This window comes from Morone saxatilis, unplaced genomic scaffold, assembly GCF_004916995.1.
Source record: "Morone saxatilis isolate NCDOM2014 unplaced genomic scaffold, NCSU_SB_2.0 Contig24, whole genome shotgun sequence".
In the NCBI taxonomy this organism is placed as follows: Eukaryota; Metazoa; Chordata; class Actinopteri; family Moronidae; genus Morone; species Morone saxatilis.
In genome coordinates this window covers 17,431,948-17,439,330 of record NW_023339807.1, presented here as the reverse complement: position 1 = coordinate 17,439,330, position 7,383 = coordinate 17,431,948, and positions in this window count along the sequence as shown.

Here is a 7,383-nt window from a genome sequence, read left to right as displayed (position 1 = left end):
AATATTTCAGTAACCGACTAAATTTTTGTTCTTCTTTTCAAACGATGTTTATTTCTAAAGTTAATTACTATTATCAGTCAGATTGGCAGGAGATTGCTCTTATTACCTCATGTGTAATCAGCATCTTTCCTGTTTGAATACTGATGCCTCTCCAATCCTTTGGCATCCTTTGCACCTGGGGCTTCCGGCTTTAACCCAAGGAGTGAAGGTATACCTGAGAGAGAGAGACAGAAGATAAGGAGATTCACAGAAGACAGTCAGACTATGAGAATAGTTGGAGGCAGTCCAAAAAGGAGGTTATATTGCATTAGGCAAACAAAAAACAGAGATAGTGTGGTTACCACTGAAGCACTTAGACCAATTAATTAAAAAATACAATGGTTGGGGGCCTATAGAGTACAGAAACAGTGAGTCAATATCAAATCACCTAAGTGCAAATATAACGTAAGAGAGAACTCGCACTTACACACGCGACTCACCAAACCTCTCATACTTACCGAACCCCAGGATAAGACGCGGCCCTTCACCGCCAACAGGTTGCTCGCACGTTTCGCTGGCTCACCAGCTCATCGCTACCGGTTCGGCTCTTCGCTTCATCGCCGTTCTCGCACGCATCTTAGCACCTACCGCGTCTCGCGCGACGCAATAGCGCACCTGCGCGCGGCGGCCAACAGCGCAAGCACTACAACTTGCGCAGAACCGCATTACAGTACCTGATCACTCATGAACATCTTTGAGTGTGTACTGATAAATAAAACACCAATCCCCATGTTGACCAGGCTACGAGGAAGCCACCTTGACCACCGACCTCTCGAGAACTTCTTCGGTCCTGGGCTAGCATCCTCCCTGCACGCACAGCGATAGTATTCCATCCATTAGTATTAAGATAGCTTTATGTGGTGCATTACTTAGTGTGAAGGTTGTGGATGACTCCAATAAATATAAATGCCTCCTTTTGCCTCTTTTGGGCAAAGCGAAAATGTCAAGTAAACCGATTTCAACAAATGGTCAGGGCACCAAAAAAAAAAAACCTCCACGGTCAAATCGGGCCCGGTGATGGGGCTCTCTGGTGTCGCTCCAGTGGTCTCAAGTGCAATCGTGGCGATGCTCAACACTCAACTTTGCCCATAAACATTGACCAAGGCGCTGGCCAACACTCTCCTTGTTCTGGCCCTGAATCTTCACCTGGAAAACGAAATCAGCGAAAAGGACAATGAGAAAAACGCGAGTAGCCTCGTATTTATTAAATAGTTCCTTGGACAGGAAATCTGAAATTATCTGACTGTTAAGTTTACATTAAATAACGACGACAGTTTAGACAAAATTATAAAAGCAATTTTGCAGGTCAGACTTTAAATTTTTTTTTTGCCAACTTCCTTTACCAAATAACCAAATACCCCACCAATTCTTTCCCATAATGGGAGCATCCCACCTGACCCTTGTCATCCAACCTGGGCACCATTGTTTGCTCAACATGTTACCTGTCCTTTCCCTTATTTAACCAACAGTAAATCCAACCTTCAAACTAAAATGAATATGCATGCTGGTGTGTTTATATATAGTACTGATTAAAAAAATAATAAAAAAGAAATAAAAAAAAGAATCTTTTTGCTCTGGAAAAAACGATTTATTTTAATTCAAGATTTCAAGATTCAAGCAGACTTGTATTTGCATTTGTGCTTGCACCACATAGGAACTCATATGCGGTGTGTTACTCAGAGCAGTTCAGTCAAGTATATAAAGCAAAGCACAAGGAAGACATATATCTATCTATAAAAACACTATACATTTTTAAAATTGCACGAACCATAAAAGTTGTAAATTTGCATTGTACATTTTGAATTGCACATGTATATTGCATATTGCATAGGCCCGCGAATAGCACATAATTAATAGCAGTCCAGCTCAATCCATATATAGTCGTTCAGTTTGTTTCAATATTAGTCTGTTATATTCAAACAACAATCACAACTAGTTCACAGCCGCTTCACTGTAGACAGGTGGTCTGCTTTAAAATCAGCCAGCTGAAACATTCCCTGCTTGGTGTCTTTGCAAAATGATAAAAATATATTATAATAAAATACAAATATATTAAGTTCTAATTATAATAAGTGAATGTATAAATTAATAATATTTACGTAATTATAATTATTCTATTATAACAACTTTCTATTTTGTGTGGAAACACGCACATATTCGTGTGACCCCATGTAATGAAACACCTAATGATCAGTCAATCCACTTCTTAAAGCCCTACCTGTGCAATGCCAGTGACACGAGATGGGGACACCATGACGGGTGTAGACTTTGTCACTCTTCTACATTTAAAGTCAGTGGGTGTATGAAAGCGTGATTCATGAAAAGTGAATGACACCGAAATAAAGGGTTGAATGGCGATAATAACAAAACAGGCAAGAATGAAAGGAGCAAAGCAAAAGAGAGAAAAGGGGGCGGAAAATAAGTCGATTATTCCAGGCCACAAAAGACCTCCGTGCAAGAGGACACATGGCCGGTAATGGATCCCAGAAACGGCTAAATGAATAATACCATCTCTTCAATCCGAGGATTTTATTTTTCTTGTTTGTTTAACCAAAATGTATAGAAATGTCAGGCAGCCATGTTGTAGCTTAAAAATAAGAGAGAAGAGAGGGGAGACTGAATGGGATCTCACACCTCCTGGATCTTCTGAATACATGGGAGGACCAACACTCTTTCCTCCAGCGAATCATTAGGGGAGGCGGCAAAGCCTGGAAGAAAGAGAAGCACATACCATAAAAGCATTAGCATGTCCATTCAGTAAGCATAGCTAAGCTAAATACTCATATAGTACACACAAGGCTCAGGGCACGTCACGTGCAACCATTGTATTGCAACCGAAAAATTAGCAGGCATTATTTCATGACTGTTTGAGCGCAAGTACAGCAAGAACTGGAAATTCCTAGCTTACGGCAAAACTGACAATAAGTGTTACTCAATGGGCAATCTTATCACAAGACAATGTGACGATTAAAATCAACTCACCATGAGCGCAAGTTTACTGGTCCCACTACATCAAAAACCTTAAAAAATCGTCCCCCTTTAAATTTTGGGGGTTTTATTATGACACAGAACCATAGCAGAACAGTGACCCTCCCTGAAAGTTGATAAATACATTGAGCAGCCTCACTGAGGCCTGGAGCGTTTCCGTTAAGCCGAGCAGGGAATATTCTGCCTTTCGTAACCATCCTGTTTAAATTGTGAGAGTATCATGCTATCCACCGAGATGTAGGCAGAAAATAAATAGAAGACACATTTTCTTACCAGATACCCCCATGGCTTCATTGGGTCGCACCCCATGTGTAAATAACATCTTGACTAAAAACTGATTGAGGAAAAAAAAAAATGAATGTGGCGATTATTACAGATAGCTAAGGAAAAGGACAAAATGTCATGTTTTCTTGGATATCATTGGGGTTGCATTTGGGTTGTAAAGAAATTGGTGAAATTAGAAAACCAATATATATAGGTATTGGAACTGGAAATATTGTTATTCTGTCTGTAGAAGAAAAATCTATAAACCATCCAGTGTATAGCATAAACAATATTAAAGAAAGAACTGATACAAAGCTCGTTGTTTAAGCCCAAATAAATACATGCACTTAAAATATATATTTCCATCAACAGTATAAACACTTTTTCTAGGTTACGGATGAGCAATAACAATATGTATATACAGATAGTAGAAAAGTCTAGAAAGTAGTCTCAGTAAGTAAGTAAATGACAGTAGACTTGTAGTTTTAAACAAAAATAAAAAATAGTGAGAAATATACCTTAACATCTATGTTTATGTTTGTCCCTGTGAGAATGATCCCATAAAGCTGTCCAGTGTAACAAATATTATCGATATTAAAAAGACTAAATACAAAGCTCATTGTTTAACCAAATAAAAACCATCACTTCTCTAATTTGAAAAGTGGTCCTGAGACTAACTTTTGTTATACAAATAAAAAGTGAATCTGAATAACTCCCTAAATATACTCTTTGCATCACAGTAAACAAACAGCTTTCTTGGTTGGGCATGAAGGCAACCAAACATAAGAACTCGAGCATTAACGCATCATTTGTTTAGGATACTTTTAAGGATCATAATGATCTAGTTTGGGTGCTGAAGAGGTTATGGTAGTAAATCCCAGGCCTACAAACTGACATGTGTGTAATGTCGATCATGTCAACACAAAACCCTTTAAGAAGCGACAACCATGGCCTGCTCCTCCCCCTCCCTGAACAAACCCAACCACCAAGGCAAGTCGGGTCGGTAATGATACAAAGTTGTCCCCCTTGTACAACTAAACCGCAACGAGCAATGTGGTGTCAACATTAATTAGAGGCCACCGCAAAAAAAAAACCAAAACAAACAAACTATCATCGATAAATTAACGTGAAATCCAAAATAACTAATGCTAAAGAGGAGCTAGCTGATAAAGGCAGGGCCGGAAAAATCGGGTCCGTGTCCGATAAGCGTCACTTGCGCCCGGTTGAAAAACACGACGAATATTAGATACTCGGCCAGCTTTTCTATCGTCAACGGCAACCGAACGATGTCAGCAGCCCCAGCGAACGTGTCGAATCCCATTCAACTTCGACCCCGATATCAGCGGTCAATTACAAAAAGAAGTCCTTGACTTTTTTTTAAGGATGAAATCTGAGTCAGAATTTGTGGTTGCATACGGTTAAGCTGTGAGCGTTTTCCGTAAACTGGGAAAAAAATCGAAAAAAAATAAAACAAATGCTGTTTGGAGAAGAACCGGGAAGTGAAGCACTGACCGACGCCCATCGCTCTCGCTGTCAGCCATCTTGTGGTCGACCAGTGAAAACTGGGCAGCTTCACTGTGTCTGTCTTTTATCTATCTATCTATTTAAATCTTACTCTATCTATCCTAGTCTATCTTATCTTATCTATCTTATCTATCTATCTATCTATCTATCATCTATCTCAAAAGTCAAAGTCAGCTTGCACTGTTACTGTAACAAATTTCTAATTTTATTGTTTCTGCTGCCCATCTACCATCATGCCTTTTTGCACACTAACCCAATAAGTATAGTATATTTTATATTTATGTATATTTTATATTGTATTGTCTGTTGTGAAGAATGTCCTGGTGCATGTGAAGAATTGGACCATTGAAAGCTGTACTTTGACTTTTTGAACTGTTGAGCCCTTATTTGTTCAAATCTGCTATACATGCAGCGACATACCAAAGCACAGATAAAATTTCAGTCCTCCTCCGGACCCATGGGTGGCAAACAAGGGCAATAAAATAAGCAAAAATGACACTTCAAGTATACAAAAATCAAATAGTGCCAGTTCTAAAGCTAGAGTAAGTAAGTGAAAGAAAAGACATAAAATAAATAAAAGCAGAAAACAGAACAACAGTCGAAAAAAGGGGCCACTTAATGTTATTTACAGAAAGTTAAGGATGAGGTAGTTGCGGTGTAGTAGGGGAGGCGGGTTGTGTTGTTAAGGTGATCTCATCTATCATCTATCTATCTATCTATCTAATCATCTCATCTATCTATCCTATCTAATCTATCTATCTATGCTATCTAAGCTCTGAAAACAGACGTTTACCATTGTGAAAAAAATGTAAATATAAATGAATAATATTCTTTTTAAAAAAAGCAGTTGTGTGAAGTAAATACAGCAGACCTGTAGTTAAAAAATAATATAAATAAAATAATGAAAAAGACTATAAACATGCATCCTATCTTCTATCTACCTCGTGGATAAACATTTGCCTCAATAAAAAAAGATTTAGTATATTCATGTAAATATGATATAGGCAGCTAGTTTAAAAAAAGCTAAGTAGAGGATTAGTGAATAAAGTAATAAGTAAGCTAAGTAACGTAGACTTTGTAGTGTAAAAAAAAAATATATATATATACTCCTATCCTATCTATGATACCTGCTTGCCATAAAAAGTCTACTTTCTGGCTACCAATGTTCCAAATTTTTGTTAAATACAGCGTGTTAAATTTGAATTAAATTATATAATTTAGCATTGAAGTCCATAGTAAATGAGTGGTGTGCTGTTGTAGGCTGAACCTGAATTATATCCAGATTTAATTCTAATAATCTGCCCAATCTTGTGTGTGGTAAATGGAAAGGACAAAAAACTGGGAAAAAGCGACCCAATGACCTTTGATATCTTCGCCAATCGTGCCCAAAGCATTAGTTGCCCGCTGTCACCCCACTCAAAAGTCGTAGGCCCGCTGCCTGAATGCTATAGCCTTACATAAGTCATTCGTCTGCTGCTTTTCCCATGGCACTGAAAAACTCCTTTGAATGGAGGATACAGCACGTTGGGTCAGTAGAGGCAAGCACACCAACACACGAGCACCATGATTACTGATCTATTGAGGTTTATCGTTGTCGGCTTATGGAAGTGATGGCGCGCATAGATGAGCAGTTAATTGTCTAACAGAATGAACTTTCCACCAAATCGGCCCCGCCAATCCATCAGAACGACATGGCAGAATTTTAGCTGTAATAGTCAACTAATCCACTAATGTCAACAGTTCTTTTTAAAATATAACAGTCCTATGGCTTCTTCTACATGATTGATGACTGACTCGGCACAATGTTTACTAATCTTGCTGTCGTTCTGATGATTGGGGGCGATGGTGGAAAGTTCATCTTAGACAATTAATGTCATCTATGGGCAATCACTTCCAAAGCCACAACATAAACCTAATAATCAGTAATCATGTGCTCTGTGTGGTGTGTGCTCTATCTGCAACGTGTTGTATCTTCCATTTCAAATGAGTTTTTCAGTGCATGAAAAGCAGCAGAAATGATTATGTAAGGCTATAGATTCAGGCAGGGCTACAGACTTTGATGTGACAGCTGGCAACTAATGCTTTGGGCAATGCGAAGATATCAAGGTCATTGGGTCGCTTTTTCCCAGTTTTTTGTCCTTTCCATTTACCACACACAAGATTGGGCAGATTATTAGAATTAAATCTGGATATAATTCAGGTTCAGCCTACAACAGCACACCACTCATTTACTATGGACTTCAATGCTAAATTATATAATTTAATTCAAATTTAACACGCTGTATTTAACAAAAATTTGGAACATTGGTAGCCAGAAAGTAGACTTTTTATGGCAAGCAGGTATCATAGATAGGATAGGAGTATATATATATATTTTTTTTTTAACTACAAGTCTACTTACTTAGTTACTATATTACTTACTTACTAATCCTCTACTTAGCTTTTTTTAAACTAAGCTGTATATACATATTTTACATAATATACATAAATATTTTTTTATATGGCAAATGTTTTCCAGATAGATAGATAGATAGATGATGTTTATAGTTTTTATTATTATTTTATTAT